This window comes from Stegostoma tigrinum, chromosome 11 (assembly GCF_030684315.1).
Source record: "Stegostoma tigrinum isolate sSteTig4 chromosome 11, sSteTig4.hap1, whole genome shotgun sequence".
Classification (NCBI taxonomy): domain Eukaryota; kingdom Metazoa; phylum Chordata; class Chondrichthyes; order Orectolobiformes; family Stegostomatidae; genus Stegostoma; species Stegostoma tigrinum.
In genome coordinates, this window is record NC_081364.1 from 2,966,499 (window position 1) to 2,983,782 (window position 17,284).

A 17,284-nucleotide genomic window follows, 5' to 3' on the forward strand; every position below is an offset into this window, starting at 1 on the left:
GTCTGACTGCTTGCTGATGTTGTGAAAGCATTCACCAAATCTTGTCAAGTATGGGGCAGCAATGGCCTAGTGGTGTTATTGGTAGACTGTTAATCTAGACTCCTGGATAACATTCTGGGGACCTGGGTTCAAATCCTGCCGTGGGAGATGGTGAAATTTGAATTCAACAAAAATATCTGGAATTAAGAATCTAATTGAGTCCATTGCCAATTGTTCTCTGGTTCACTAATGTCCTTTAGGAAGGAAACTGCCATCCTTACCTGGTCTGGCCTACATGTGACTCTAGACCCACAGCAATGTGGTTGACTCTGGGCAATTAGGGATGGGCAATAAATGCTGCCCTGGCCAGTGACACCCTCATCATGTGAATGAATAAAAGAAAAAAATGAACTGGATCCATTTCTGTCTAGATCACCTTTTACAAGAGGGAAGTAGCTGGAAAGATTATTCAGGTCTAATGTGATCCCGTGGATCACCAATTTATTTTTATCCATTCATAGAATGAGGGAGTTGCTGGACAGGCAGCATTTATTGTCCATCCCTAATTGCCCAGAGGGCAGTTAAGAGTCAACGACCTTGTTATGGGCCTGGAGTCACACATAGGCCAGACCAGGTAAGGATGGCAGTTTCCTTCCCTAAAGTACATTAGTGAACCAAATGAGCCTTACCCCTGAAAATCCAAAATGGTTTCATGGTTATCATTAAACTCTTGTTTTCAGATATTTTTTATCGAATTCGAATTCCACCACTTGCCGCGGTGCGATTCAAACCCATGGCCCCAGAATACTACCTGGGTCTCGGAATTAATAGTCTCGTGATAATATCACTGGACTGCCAATTTCCTTGGTGTGAGTTGAGATGAATACAAAATGACCTTGTTGAGTTATCGAAGATTAAGGTATAGACAAACACCAAGAGGTGGTTTCTGCTGGTCGTGGGCCAGGGTTGGGAGGGCTATCTAAAACACTGTCTCTTATCCTGAAGCTGTTATTCGGGATTGGGATGAGGAGAAATTCATTGATTAAGAGGACTGATAATATTTAGAATTCTCTACTACAAAGGGATGTGGATGCTCCATCATTGAATATATTTAAAACCGGGACAGACATAACTCTCAGGGAATCGAGGGATAGGGCAGGAAGGCTGAGGTCATAATGATAACCACATGGAATGATGTAGCAGGCATAGTGGGCTGAAAGGCCTGCTATTTCTTGTATTCTTGGGGGAGGGATTGGATAGTGTGCTGTGGTCAATGGGGAGTTTCCTAAATATTTATCTCCCTAATGAGCCTGTGCTGTGTGTGTCTCTTTACATCGCTGTTACTACTCTTCTGGGTAGGATTTGAGATGCATTAGACTGACCAGAAGAAGCAGCAGTTTGCTTCCTGTCTGTAGTTCGTGTGTATGTAAGCATTGACATTCTCCAATTAAATAACGTGAGACTGGAAACCTTGAAGCGGGCTGGGAAGGGCATTGGATGGTGGCTCCTGGTTTCACCAAGGATTTATGAGATTTTCTACATTCATGTTCCTGCCAAACAACAGCTGGGGAACCAGAGTGGAAATGAAATGAGTGTAATGGATAGTCTCTTCAACCTCATGTAATACAAGCCACTTTAACTGTCAGTGATAAACAAATGCTCGGTATGCGGTGGCTGGTGAGATGATGACATTTGTTTAGAAGTGAAGCCCTCTCGACACTTAATCAAGACTGACATTGCAATCCAAGCTATCAATCAGCCTGCTCACCCTGAATTCATTCATCTTCTCACCCTCTCTCTTGCCTTAATTAGGATGGGAACAATCAGTAACAGGAAGAGAGGTCTCTGAGTGTCCCTGGTGCAATGTCTTGGGCCAAACTGACAACAAGGAATGTTAAAACCTACAAACAAAGGATTCTTCAAGGTCAGCCTTACTCACCACCACTAGGAACTGAATGAGAGTGGTCACACAGCATCTTGATAGATGAAGTAAAGAACAAAATAAACAATTGCTTGTTTATGGTGCATTTTTAACCCCAGGATGTCACAAACTGAATTACATCCAATGACTGCCGTGTTAAAGCTTTGTTCCTGTTGTGATATGGGAAATGCCACAGCTAATATACTTACAGTAAGTTAACACAAGCAGCAATGTGACAGCAACCAGGTAATCACTTCTTGTCGTGGTATTTGAGAGACAATAAAGTGCTGAATACACTGGGGAAGCAATCCTCTTTGAAAATAATTCAGTGCGGTTTACTCAGTCAGTTTCAGGTCAGAGAGGGCATTGATTCAGCATTGCATCTGAAATACATAACCACAAACAGTGCGGCGCTCCCTCAGCACTGACCCTCCGACAGTGCGGCACTCCCTCAGCACTGACCCTCCGACAGTGCGGCACTCCCTCAGCACTGACCCTCCGACAGTGCGGCACTCCCTCAGCACTGACCCTCCGACAGTGCGGCACTCCCTCAGCACTGACCCTCCGACAGTGCCCACTCCCTCAGCACTGACCCTCCGACAGTGCGGCACTCCCTCAGCACTGACCCTCTGACAGTGCGGCACTCCCTCAGCACTGACCCTCCGACAGTGCAGCACTCCCTCAGTACTGACCCTCCGACAGTGCGGCGCTCCCTCAGCACTGACCCTCCGACAGTTCGGCACTCCCTCAGCACTGACTCTCCGACAGTGCCCACTCCCTCAGCACTGACCCTCTGACAGTGCAGCACTCCCTCAGCACTGACCCTCCGACAGTGCAGCACTCCCTCAGCACTGACCCTCCGACAGTGCAGCACTCCCTCAGCACTGACCCTCCGACAGTGCGGCGCTCCCTCAGCACTGACCCTCTGACAGTGCGGCACTCCCTCAGCACTGACCCTCCGACAGTGCAGCGCTCCCACAGCACTGACCCTCCGACAGTGCGGCGCTCCCTCAGCACTGACCCTCCGACAGTGCGGCGCTCCCTCAGTACTGACCCACCGAAAGTGTGGCGCTCCCTCAGCACTGACCCTCTGACAGTGCGGCGCTCCCTCAGCACTGACCCTCCGACAGTGCGGCGCTCCCTCAGCACTGACCCTCCGACAGTGCGGCGCTCCCTCAGCACTGACCCTCCGACAATGTGCCACTCGTTCAGCGCTGACCCTCCGACAGTGCGGCACTCCCTCAGTACTGACCCTCCGACAGTGCGGCACTCCCTCAGCACTGACCCTCCGACAGTGCGGCACTCCCTCAGCACTGACCCTCCAACAGTGCGGCATTCCCTCAGTACTGACCCTCCGACAGTGCGGCACTCCCTCAGCACTGACCCTCCGACAGTGCGGCACTCCCTCAGCACTGACCCTCCGACAGTGCAGTGCACCCTCAGCACTGACCCTCTGACAGTGTGGCACTCGCTCAGCACTGACCCTCCAACAGTGCGGCACTCCCTCAGTACTGCCCCTCCGACAGTGCGGCGCTCCCTCAGCACTGACCCTCCGACAGTGCGGCACTCCCTCAGTACTGACCCTCTGACAGTGCAGCGCTCCCTCAGCACTGACCCTCTGACAGTGCGGCGCTCCCTCAGCACTGACCCTCTGACAGTGCGGCACTCCCTCAGCACTGACCCTCCGACACTGCGGCACTCCCTCAGCACTGACCCTCCGACAGTGCGGCGCTCCCTCAGTACTGACCCTCCGACAGTGCGGCACCCCCTCAGTCCTAGCCCTCCGACACTGCGGCACTCCCTCAGCACTGACCCTCCGACACTGCGGCACTCCCTCAGCACTGACCCTCCGACACTGCGGCACTCCCTCAGCACTGACCCTCCGACAGTGTGGCACTCCCTCAGCACTGACCCTCCGACAGTGCGGCGCTCCCTCAGCACTGACCCTCCGACAGTGCGGCGCTCCCTTAGTACAGACCCACTGACAGTGCGGCGCTCCCTCAGCACTGACCCTCTGACAGTGCGGCCCTCCCTCAGTACTGACCCTCCGACAGTGCGGCGCTCCCTCAGCACTGACCCTCTGACAGTGCGGCGCTCCCTCAGCACTGACCCTCCGACAGTGCGGCACTCCCTCAGTACTGACCCTCCGACAGTGCGGCACTCCCTCAGCACTGACCCTCCGACAGTGCGGCACTCCCTCAGCACTGACCCTCTGACAGTGCTGCACTCCCTCAGCACTGACCCTCCAACAGTGCGGCATTCCCTCAGTACTGACCCTCTGACAGTGCGGCCCTCCCTCAGTACTGACCCTCCGACAGTGCGGCGCTCCCTCAGCACTGACCCTCTGACAGTGCGGCGCTCCCTCAGCACTGACCCTCCGACAGTGCGGCACTCCCTCAGTACTGACCCTCCGACAGTGCGGCACTCCCTCAGCACTGACCCTCCGACAGTGCGGCACTCCCTCAGCACTGACCCTCTGACAGTGCTGCACTCCCTCAGCACTGACCCTCCAACAGTGCGGCATTCCCTCAGTACTGACCCTCTGACAGTGCGGCGCTCCCTCAGCACTGACCCTCCGACAGTGCGGCACTCCCTCAGCACTGACACTCCGACAGTGCGGCGCTCCCTCAGCACTGACCCTCCGACAGTGCGGCGCTCCCTTAGTACAGACCCCCCTGACAGTGTGGCACTCCCTCAGCACTGACCCTCCAACAGTGCGGCGCTCCCTCAGCACTGACCCTCTGACAGTGCGGCGCTCCCTCAGCACTGACCCTCTGACAGTGCCCACTCCCTCAGTACAGACCCCCCTGACAGTGCGGCACTCCCTCAGCACTGACCCTCCAACAGTGCGGCGCTCCCTCAGCACTGACCCTCCGACAGTGCGGCACTCCCTCAGTACTGACCCTCTGACAGTGCGGCGCTCCCTCAGCACTGACCCTCTGACAGTGCCCACTCCCTCAGTACTGACCCTCCGACAGTGCGGCGCTCCCTCAGCACTGACCCTCCGACAGTGCGGCACTCCCTCAGCACTGACCCTCCGACAGTGCAGTGCACCCTCAGCACTGACCCTCCAACAGTGCGGCATTCCCTCAGTACTGCCCCTCCGACAGTGCGGCACTCCCTCAGTACTGACCCTCTGACAGTGCGGCGCTCCCTCAGTACTGACCCTCTGACAGTGCGGCACTCCCTCAGTACTGACCCTCCGACAGTGCGGCACCCCCTCAGTCCTAGCCCTCCGACACTGCGGCACTCCCTCAGCACTGACCCTCCGACAGTGCGGCACCCCCTCAGTCCTAGCCCTCCGACACTGCGGCACTCCCTCAGTACTGACCCTCCGACACTGCGGCACTACCTCAGCACTGACCCTCCGACAGTGTGGCACTCCCTCAGCACTGACCCTCCGACAGTGCGGCACTCACTCAGCACTGACCCTCTGACAGTGCGGCACTCCCTCAGTACTAACCCTCCGACACTGCGGCACTCCCTCACTACTGACCCTCTGACAGTGCGGCGCTCCCTCAGCACTGACCCTCCGACAGTGTGGCACTCCCTCAGCACTGACCCTCCGACAGTGCGGCACTCACTCAGCACTGACCCTCTGACAGTGCGGCACTCCCTCAGTACTAACCCTCCGACACTGCGGCACTCCCTCACTACTGACCCTCTGACAGTGAGGCGCTCCCTCAGTACTGACCCTCCGACACTGCGGCACTCCCTCACTACTGACCCTCTGACAGTGAGGCGCTCCCTCAGTACTGACCCTCCGACAGTGCGGCGCTCCCTCAGCACTGACCCTCCGACAGTGCGGCGCTCCCTCAGTACTGACCCTCTGACAGTGAGGCACTCCCTCAGCACTTACCCTCCGACAGTGCGGCACTCCCTCAGCACTGACCCTCTGACACTGCGGCACTCCCTCAGTATTGACCCTCCGACAGTGCGGCACTCCCTCAGTACTGACCCTCCGACAGTGCGGCGCTCCCTCAGTACTGACCCTCTGACAGTGCGGCGCTCCCTCAGCACTGACCCTCCAACAGTGCGGTTTTCCCTCAGCACCGACCTCTGACAGTGCGACACTCCCTCAGCACTGACCCTCTGACAGTGCGGCGCTCCCTCAGCACTGACCCTCCGACACTGCGGCACTCTCTCAGCACTGACCTTCTGACAGTGCGGCGCTCCCTCTGTACTGACCCTCTGACAGTGCTGCGCTCCCTCAGTACTGACCCTCTGACAGTGTGGCACTCCCTCAGCACTGACCCTCTGACAGTGCCCACTCCCTCAGTACTGTCCCTCTGACAGTGCGGCACTCCCTCAGCACTGACCCTCCAACAGTGCGGTGCTCCCTCAGTACTGACCCTCCGACAGTGCGGCGCTCCCTCAGTACTGACCCTCCGACAGTGCGGCGCTCCCTCAGTACTGACCCTCCGACAGTGCGGCGCTCCCTCAGCACTGACCCTCTGACAGTGCGGCGCTCCCTCAGCACTGACCCTCTGACAGTGCCCACTCCCTCAGTACAGACCCCCCTGACAGTGCGGCACTCCCTCAGCACTGACCCTCCAACAGTGCGGCGCTCCCTCAGCACTGACCCTCCGACAGTGCGGCACTCCCTCAGTACTGACCCTCTGACAGTGCGGCGCTCCCTCAGCACTGACCCTCTGACAGTGCCCACTCCCTCAGTACTGACCCTCCGACAGTGCGGCGCTCCCTCAGCACTGACCCTCCGACAGTGCGGCACTCCCTCAGCACTGACCCTCCGACAGTGCAGTGCACCCTCAGCACTGACCCTCCAACAGTGCGGCATTCCCTCAGTACTGCCCCTCCGACAGTGCGGCACTCCCTCAGTACTGACCCTCTGACAGTGCGGCGCTCCCTCAGTACTGACCCTCTGACAGTGCGGCACTCCCTCAGTACTGACCCTCCGACAGTGCGGCACCCCCTCAGTCCTAGCCCTCCGACACTGCGGCACTCCCTCAGCACTGACCCTCCGACAGTGCGGCACCCCCTCAGTCCTAGCCCTCCGACACTGCGGCACTCCCTCAGTACTGACCCTCCGACACTGCGGCACTACCTCAGCACTGACCCTCCGACAGTGTGGCACTCCCTCAGCACTGACCCTCCGACAGTGCGGCACTCACTCAGCACTGACCCTCTGACAGTGCGGCACTCCCTCAGTACTAACCCTCCGACACTGCGGCACTCCCTCACTACTGACCCTCTGACAGTGCGGCGCTCCCTCAGCACTGACCCTCCGACAGTGTGGCACTCCCTCAGCACTGACCCTCCGACAGTGCGGCACTCACTCAGCACTGACCCTCTGACAGTGCGGCACTCCCTCAGTACTAACCCTCCGACACTGCGGCACTCCCTCACTACTGACCCTCTGACAGTGAGGCGCTCCCTCAGTACTGACCCTCCGACACTGCGGCACTCCCTCACTACTGACCCTCTGACAGTGAGGCGCTCCCTCAGTACTGACCCTCCGACAGTGCGGCGCTCCCTCAGCACTGACCCTCCGACAGTGCGGCGCTCCCTCAGTACTGACCCTCTGACAGTGAGGCACTCCCTCAGCACTTACCCTCCGACAGTGCGGCACTCCCTCAGCACTGACCCTCTGACACTGCGGCACTCCCTCAGTATTGACCCTCCGACAGTGCGGCACTCCCTCAGTACTGACCCTCCGACAGTGCGGCGCTCCCTCAGTACTGACCCTCTGACAGTGCGGCGCTCCCTCAGCACTGACCCTCCAACAGTGCGGTTTTCCCTCAGCACCGACCTCTGACAGTGCGACACTCCCTCAGCACTGACCCTCTGACAGTGCGGCGCTCCCTCAGCACTGACCCTCCGACACTGCGGCACTCTCTCAGCACTGACCTTCTGACAGTGCGGCGCTCCCTCTGTACTGACCCTCTGACAGTGCTGCGCTCCCTCAGTACTGACCCTCTGACAGTGTGGCACTCCCTCAGCACTGACCCTCTGACAGTGCCCACTCCCTCAGTACTGTCCCTCTGACAGTGCGGCACTCCCTCAGCACTGACCCTCCAACAGTGCGGTGCTCCCTCAGTACTGACCCTCCGACAGTGCGGCGCTCCCTCAGTACTGACCCTCCGACAGTGCGGCGCTCCCTCAGTACTGACCCTCCGACAGTGCGGCGCTCCCTCAGCACTGACCCTCCGACAGTGCGGCGCTCCCTCAGCACTGACCCTCCGACAGTGCGGCACTCCCTCAGCACTGACCCTCCGACAGTGCGGCGCTCCCTCAGTACTGACCCTCCGACAGTGCGGCGCTCCCTCAGTACTGACCCTCCGACAGTGCGGCACTCCCTCAGCACTGACCCTCCCTCAGCACTGACCCTCCCTCAGTACTGACCCTCTGACAGTGTGGCACTCCCTCAGTACTGACTCTCTGACAGTGCGGCGCTCCCTCAGCACTGACCCTCCGACAGTGCGGCATTCCCTCAGCACTGACCCTCCGACAGTGCGGCACTCCCTCAGCACTGACCCTCCGACAGTGCGGCACTCCCTCAGCACTGACCCTCTGACAGTGCTGCACTCCCTCAGCACTGACCCTCCAACAGTGCGGCATTCCCTCAGCACTGACCCTCTGACAGTGCGGCACTCCCTCAGCACTGACCCTCCGACAGTGCGGCGCTCCCTCAGCACTGACCCTCCGACAGTGCGGCGCTCCCTTAGTACAGACCCCCCTGACAGTGCGGCACTCCCTCAGCACTGACCCTCCAACAGTGCGGCGCTCCCTCAGCACTGACCCTCCGACAGTGCGGCACTCCCTCAGTACTGACCCTCTGACAGTGCGGCGCTCCCTCAGCACTGACCCTCTGACAGTGCCCACTCCCTCAGTACAGACCCCCCTGACAGTGCGGCACTCCCTCAGCACTGACCCTCCAACAGTGCGGCGCTCCCTCAGCACTGACCCTCCGACAGTGCGGCACTCCCTCAGTACTGACCCTCTGACAGTGCGGCGCTCCCTCAGCACTGACCCTCTGACAGTGCCCACTCCCTCAGTACTGACCCTCCGACAGTGCGGCGCTCCCTCAGCACTGACCCTGCAACAGTGCGGCGCTCCCTCAGTACTGACCCTCCGACAGTGCGGCACTCCCTCAGCACTGACCCTCCGACAGTGCAGTGCACCCTCAGCACTGACCCTCCAACAGTGCGGCATTCCCTCAGTACTGCCCCTCCGACAGTGCGGCACTCCCTCAGTACTGACCCTCTGACAGTGCGGCGCTCCCTCAGTACTGACCCTCTGACAGTGCGGCACTCCCTCAGTACTGACCCTCCGACAGTGCGGCACCCCCTCAGTCCTAGCCCTCCGACACTGCGGCACTCCCTCAGCACTGACCCTCCGACAGTGCGGCACCCCCTCAGGCCTAGCCCTCCGACACTGCGGCACTCCCTCAGTACTGACCCTCCGACACTGCGGCACTCCCTCAGCACTGACCCTCCGACAGTGTGGCGCTCCCTCAGCACTGACCCTCTGACAGTGCCCACTCCCTCAGTACTGTCCCTCTGACAGTGCGGCACTCCCTCAGCACTGACCCTCCAACAGTGCGGTGCTCCCTCAGTACTGACCCTCCGACAGTGCGGCGCTCCCTCAGCACTGACCCTCCGACAGTGCGGCGCTCCCTTAGTACAGACCCACTGACAGTGCGGCGCTCCCTCAGCACTGACCCTCCGACAGTGCGGCACTCCCTCAGTACTGACCCTCTGACAGTGCGGCGCTCCCTCAGCACTGACCCTCTGACAGTGCCCACTCCCTCAGTACTGACCCTCTGACAGTGCGGCGCTCCCTCAGCACTGACCCTCTGACAGTGCAGCACTCCCTCAGCACTGACCCTCCGACAGTGCGGCACTCCCTCAGCACTGACCCTCCGACAGTGCAGTGCACCCTCAGCACTGACCCTCCAACAGTGCGGCATTCCCTCAGTACTGCCCCTCCGACAGTGCGGCACTCCCTCAGTACTGACCCTCTGACAGTGCGGCGCTCCCTCAGTACTGACCCTCTGACAGTGCGGCACTCCCTCAGTACTGACCCTCCGACAGTGCGGCACCCCCTCAGTCCTAGCCCTCCGACACTGCGGCACTCCCTCAGCACTGACCCTCCGACAGTGCGGCACCCCCTCAGGCCTAGCCCTCCGACACTGCGGCACTCCCTCAGTACTGACCCTCCGACACTGCGGCACTCCCTCAGCACTGACCCTCCGACAGTGTGGCGCTCCCTCAGCACTGACCCTCTGACAGTGCCCACTCCCTCAGTACTGTCCCTCTGACAGTGCGGCACTCCCTCAGCACTGACCCTCCAACAGTGCGGTGCTCCCTCAGTACTGACCCTCCGACAGTGCGGCGCTCCCTCAGTACTGACCCTCCGACAGTGCGGCGCTCCCTCAGTACTGACCCTCCGACAGTGCGGCGCTCCCTCAGCACTGACCCTCCGACAGTGCGGCGCTCCCTCAGCACTGACCCTCCGACAGTGCGGCGCTCCCTCAGCACTGACCCTCCGACAGTGCGGCACTCCCTCAGCACTGACCCTCCGACAGTGCGGCGCTCCCTCAGTACTGACCCTCTGACAGTGCGGCGCTCCCTCAGTACTGACCCTCCGACAGTGCGGCACTCCCTCAGCACTGACCCTCCCTCAGCACTGACCCTCCCTCAGTACTGACCCTCTGACAGTGCGGCACTCCCTCAGCACTGACCCTCTGACAGTGCGGCACTCCCTCAGCACTGACCCTCTGACAGTGCGGCACTCCCTCAGCACTGACCCTCTGACAGTGCGGCGCTCCCTCAGCACTGACCCTCCGACAGTGCGGCACTCCCTCAGCACTGACCCTCCGACAGTGCGGCGCTCCCTTCGTACAGACCCCCCTGACAGTGCGGCACTCCCTCAGCACTGACCCTCCAACAGTGCGGCGCTCCCTCAGCACTGACCCTCCGACAGTGCGGCACTCCCTCAGTACTGACCGTCTGACAGTGCGGCGCTCCCTCAGCACTGACCCTCTGACAGTGCGGCACTCCCTCAGCACTGACCCTCCGACAGTGCGGCACTCCCTCAGTACTGACCCTCTGACAGTGCGGCGCTCCCTCAGCACTGACCCTCTGACAGTGCCCACTCCCTCAGTACAGACCCCCCTGACAGTGCGGCACTCCCTCAGCACTGACCCTCCAACAGTGCGGCGCTCCCTCAGCACTGACCCTCCGACAGTGCGGCACTCCCTCAGTACTGACCCTCTGACAGTGCGGCGCTCCCTCAGCACTGACCCTCTGACAGTGCCCACTCCGTCAGTACTGACCCTCCGACAGTGCGGCGCTCCCTCAGCACTGACCCTGCAACAGTGCGGCGCTCCCTCAGTACTGACCCTCCGACAGTGCGGCACTCCCTCAGCACTGACCCTCCGACAGTGCAGTGCACCCTCAGCACTGACCCTCCAACAGTGCGGCATTCCCTCAGTACTGACCCTCCGACAGTGCGGCACTCCCTCAGCACTGACCCTCCGACAGTGCAGTGCACCCTCAGCACTGACCCTCCGACAGTGCGGCACTCCCTCAGTACTGACCCTCTGACAGTGCGGCACTCCCTCAGTACTGACCCTCCGACAGTGCGGCACCCCCTCAGTCCTAGCCCTCCGACACTGCGGCACTCCCTCAGCACTGACCCTCCGACAGTGCGGCACCCCCTCAGTCCTAGCCCTCCGACACTGCGGCACTCCCTCAGTACTGACCCTCCGACACTGCGGCACTCCCTCAGCACTGACCCTCCGACAGTGTGGCACTCCCTCAGCACTGACCCTCCGACAGTGCGGCACTCACTCAGCACTGACCCTCTGACAGTGCGGCACTCCCTCAGTACTAACCCTCCGACACTGCGGCACTCCCTCACTACTGACCCTCTGACAGTGAGGCGCTCCCTCAGTACTGACCCTCCGACACTGCGGCACTCCCTCACTACTGACCCTCTGACAGTGAGGCGCTCCCTCAGTACTGACCCTCCGACAGTGCGGCGCTCCCTCAGCACTGACCCTCCGACAGTGCGGCGCTCCCTCAGTACTGACCCTCTGACAGTGAGGCACTCCCTCAGCACTTACCCTCCGACAGTGCGGCACTCCCTCAGCACTGACCCTCCGACAGTGCGGCACTCCCTCAGCACTGACCCTCTGACAGTGCGGCGCTCCCTCAGCACCGACCCTCCGACAGTGCGGCACTCCCTCAGCACTGACCCTCCGACAGTGCGGCACTCCCTCAGCACTGACCCTCTGACAGTGCGGCGCTCCCTCAGCACTGACCCTCTGACAGTGCGGCGCTCCCTCAGCACCGACCCTCCGACAGTGCGGCACTCCCTCAGCACTGACCCTCCGACACTGCGGCGCTCCCTCAGTACTGACCCTCTGACAGTGCTGCGCTCCCTCAGTACTGACCCTCTGACAGTGTGGCACTCCCTCAGCACTGACCCTCTGACAGTGCGGCGCTCCCTCAGCACTGACCCTCCGACAGTGCGGCACTCCCTCAGCACTGACCCTCCGACACTGCGGCGCTCCCTCAGTACTGACCCTCTGACAGTGCCCACTCCCTCAGTACTGTCCCTCTGACAGTGCGGCACTCCCTCAGCACTGACTCTCCAACAGTGCGGCGCTCCCTCAGTACTGACCCTCCGACAGTGCGGCGCTCCCTCAGTACTGACCCTCCGACAGTGCGGTGCTTCCTCAGTACTGACCCTCTGACAGTGCGGCGCTCCCTCAGTACTGACCCTCCGACAGTGCGGCACTCCCTCAGCACTGACCCTCCGACAGTGCGGCGCTCCCTCAGCACTGACCCTCCGACAGTGCGGCGCTCCCTCAGCACTGACCCTCCGACAGTGCGGCGCTCCCTCAGTACTGACCCTCTGACAGTGCGGCGCTCCCTCAGTACTGACCCTCCGACAGTGCGGCACTCCCTCAGCACTGACCCTCCCTCAGCACTGACCCTCCCTCAGTACTGACCCTCTGACAGTGCGGCGCTCCCTCAGCACTGACCCTCCGACAGTGCGGCACCCCCTCAGTCCTAGCCCTCCGACACTGCGGCACTCCCTCAGCACTGACCCTCCGACAGTGCGGCACTCCCTCAGCACTGACCCTCCGACAGTGCGGCACCCCCTCAGTCCTAGCCCTCCGACAGTGCGGTCCTCCCTCAGCACTGACCCTCCGACACTGCGGCACTCCCTCAGCACTGACCCTCCGACAGTGTGGCACTCCCTCAGCACTGACCCTCCGACAGTGTGGCACTCCCTCAGCACTGACCCTCCGACAGTGCGGCACTCACTCAGCACTGACCCTCTGACAGTGCGGCACTCCCTCACTACTGACCCTCTGACAGTGCGGCACTCCCTCAGTACTAACCCTCCGACACTGCGGCACTCCCTCAGCACTGACCCTCTGACAGTGCGGCGCTCCCTCAGTACTGACCCTCTGACAGTGCGGCGCTCCCTCAGCACTGACCCTCCGACAGTGTGTCACTCCCTCAGTACTGACCCTCTGACAGTGTGACACTCCCTCAGCACTGACCCTCTGACAGTGAGGCGCTCCCTCAGTACTGACCCTCCGACAGTGCAGCGCTCCCTCAGTACTGACCCTCTGACAGTGCGGCACTCCCTCAGTACTGACCCTCCGACAGTGCAGCGCTCTCTCTGTACTGACGCTCCGACAGTGCGGCACTCCCTCAGTGCTGACCCTCCGACAGTGCGGCACTCCCTCAGTGCTGACCCTCCGACAGTGCGGCACTCCCTCAGTACTGACCCTCCGACAGTGCGGCCCTCCCTCAGTACTGACCCTCCGACAGTGCGGCACTCCCTCAGTGCTGACCCTCCGACAGTGCGGCACTCCCTCAGTACTGACCCTCCGACAGTGCGGCACTCCCTCAGCACTCACTCAGAGTCAGTCACCCTCAGCTCTGATCCTCTAACAAGCATTTTGGAGCTCACCCATGCAGGCAAGTGAAAAGTACACCATCATACACCTGGTCTCTACCTTGTCGATGACAGACAGGCTTTAGACAGTCATGAAGTAAATTATTTGCTGCAGGCATCCTCGCCTCTGCCCTGTCGTACTCGCAGTACCTCTGTGTCTCGTCCAGTTCAGTTTCTGATCAATGGCAAAACCCCTCAGTGTTTACCTTGGTTGGTCTGGCAGTGGTTCTCAAGATCCTTGAGAAGTGCCATGAACAGTGCTTGAGACAGATTTTCCACATCCCCTGGGAGGACAGGCAGCCTAACAGAAGTGTCTTAACGCAGCCAGCAGCACCAGCATCAAGGCCATGATCATCCAAAACCTGCTCTGTTGGGTGAGCTACATGCTTAGGAAGCCTGAGTTCTGACTGCCAAAGGAAATCTTCGCCCAGAGCAAGGAACGCACTCGAAGGACAGGACATAGGAAGCTATTCAGATATCCCCTGAAGGCTTCCCTCAAAAAATGCAGCATCAATGTCAATGCATGGGAGACCCTCATTTTGAAGAAACCAACTTGGAGGAAACTCCTGAATGAAGGTGACGAGAGGAAGTACAGAAAAGGCACTGACGGAAGGGATCTTGCGGCTACAGACTACGTTCCCCTCCCGGAAACACCTGCCAAATGTGTGCTCAGAGACGTGGCTCTAGGATCAGGCTCATCAGCCACTCAGGGGCCCATAGAACCCAGGACCGGTAACATGGAATTCCTAGAGAGAGGATCACACTCATTAGTGAGTGATTACCAAATATAAAAGTGACAGCAATGCGTGAAAACACCAAGAGGAGGTGTTTGTGAATGTTTTCCTCATCAGCCCATTCAGAGATGTTATGGTAAGTCTCTGGTGCGTGCAGGACTTGAACCTGGGCCCCTTGATGCAGAGGAAAGGATACTAGCATTGCATGAGAGAGTTATTTTCAGTTGTTGGATGATCTTCGCTTGGCGCTCGTGTAGACTACTTGTCAGTTCAAGCCTGATGTGATCCAGATCTTGCTGAATTCTTGGACCCTGTTTTAAATTGTAACTTCATTTCTTTTCCGTTTCACCTCTCCCCTTCTACCCAGCAAAGTGCATCACCTCACAATTATTAGTGCTAATTTTCACTTGTATGTCGCTCCCTTTCAACTGTAGTATTATATGTATTATATTCCTGCCTGTTTAGGAGTTTTATGTCATGTGCTCATTTTTAAACAAAGGCACATACCCATGTTATTAATATATACCAGAACACCACTGGTAATGTGCCTGGCCTGAAAAACGACCATTAATCAGTACCTCTGCTTCCTGCCTCTGAGCCAGTGTCATATTTCAGGCAGCTCTGTCCCTCTAACCTCAGGGGTTTGAACAAGACTGTCATTTGGAGCTTTATTTCAAACTCACCGTCAGCAACATCAACTGAATTATCCTCATTAACAACCTCCATTAATTCATCAATCACAAATAGCCTCCAACAAATCTGTACCCCCTTCATTTACTAACCCAGTCTTTACAAAGAGCCCATGAATATATTTCCCAGATGGACACCTTGGAAAGTTTGACACTGCAATAGTGCCCTCAACCTGTCTGCATTCGGGATGAGAACAATGTACACAGGGGAAGTGCTCTCCCTCTCGACCTCAAAATAGCACCAGACGATCTTCCACATCCACATGATAGGCCAAAGAGACATCTCACCCCAAAAACAGCATTTCTGACAATGCGGCACTTCCTCAGCACTGACCCTCCAACAGTGCCCACTCACTCAGCACTGACCCTCCGACAGTGCGGCACTCCCTCAGCACTGACCCTCCGAGTGTGCGGCGCTCCCTCAGCACTGACCCTCCGACAGTGCGGCACTCCCTCAGCACTGACCCTCCGACAGTGCGGCACTCCCTCAGCACTGACCCTCCAACAGAGTCCACTCCCTCAGCACTGACTCTCCAACAGAGCCCACTCCCTCAGCACTGACTCTCCAACAGTGCCCACTCCCTCAGCACTGACCCTCCAACAGTGCAGCACTCCCTCAGCACCGACCCTCCGACAGTGCGGCACTCCCTCAGCACTGACCCTCCGACAGTGCGGCACTCCCTCAGCGCTGACCCTCCAACAGTGCCCACTCCCTCAGCACTGACCCTCTGACAGTGCGGCACTCCCTCAGCGCTGACCCTCCAACAGTGCCCACTCCCTCAGCACTGACCCTCCGACAGTGCGGCACTCCCTCAGCACTGACCCTCTGACAGTGCGGCACTCCCTCAGCACCGACCCTCAGTGCGGCACACCCTCAGCACTGACCCTCCAACAGTGCCCACTCCCTCAGCACTGACCCTCCGGCAGTGCGGCCCTCCCTCAGCACTGACCCTCTGACAGTGCGGCACTCCCTCAGCACTGACCCTCTGACAGTGCGGCACTCCCTCAGCACTGACCCTCCGACAGTGCGGCCCTCCCTCAGCACTGACCCTCCGACAGTGCGGCACTCCCTCAGCACTGAACCTCCGACAGTGCGGCCCTCCCTCTGCACTGACCCTCCGACAGTGCGACACTCCCTCAGCACTGACCCTCCGACAGTGCGGCCCTCCCTCAGCACTGACCCTCCGACAGTGCGGCACTCCCTCAGCACTGACCCTCCGACAGTGCGGCCCTCCCTCAGCACTGACCCTCCGACAGTGCGGCACTCCCTCAGCACTGACCCTCCGACAGTGCGGCCCTCCCTCAGCACTGACCCTCCGACAGTGCGGCACTCCCTCAGCACTGACCCTCCGACAGTGCGGCAGTCCCTCAGCACTGACCCTCCGACAGTGCGACGCTCCCTCAGCACTGACCCTCCGACAGTGCGGCACTCCCTCAGCACTGACCCTCCGACAGTGCGGCACTCCCTCAGCACTCACCCTCCGACAGTGCAGCACTCCCTCAGCACTGACTCTGTGACACTGTACAGTACTACAGGCCAGATTTTGTGCTGAATCCACTGGATATAAATTGTTCCTTGTCTTTGGTTTGAGTGTAAACTGCATTTTGTTACCTCCTGCTGCGCAATATCCTCATTCTGGAGAATTGGAATGTGGAAAGCTTTGTGGAATATTTTAAACCTGCTTTAAAATTCACCAAAGCCGTGACATTATCACCGAAGAAAGGAAATGCTGGAGATTTGAAGCAAAACAAAAACATAGACAGTGATGTTGAATCTTAGCAATACATCTAGGGGAGGGGACAGATGTATTGTTTTGAGTCTGGTGACCCTTGACCACAAACTAGGCATTGGCTTGGCCTGTTTTTTTTGGGTGGAAAAGACAGTTCATTATTTACTTCCTGTGTGTTCAGGCAAACATCCTGGTGAATAGGACCCCACCTCTGGACTGCACTGTCTCCAGCATAACTACCTCCCTCTTTCTGTTCTATGAAAACCTTTAATCATGACATGCACCTTA

At 59.1% G+C, this 17,284-nt stretch overlaps 1 long non-coding RNA gene across 1 annotated transcript in view; it reads right to left on the bottom strand.

Annotated features, from left to right (window-relative positions):
- LOC125460538 (uncharacterized) overlaps nucleotides 1–16,993 on the bottom strand; it is a 33,376-nt gene extending 16,383 nt beyond the window's left edge. The window contains exon 1 of the long non-coding RNA XR_007249274.1: nucleotides 16,879–16,993. This is a non-coding gene — a long non-coding RNA (uncharacterized LOC125460538). The remainder of the gene's footprint in view (nucleotides 1–16,878) is intronic.
- Nucleotides 16,994–17,284: the final 291 nt, after the last annotated feature.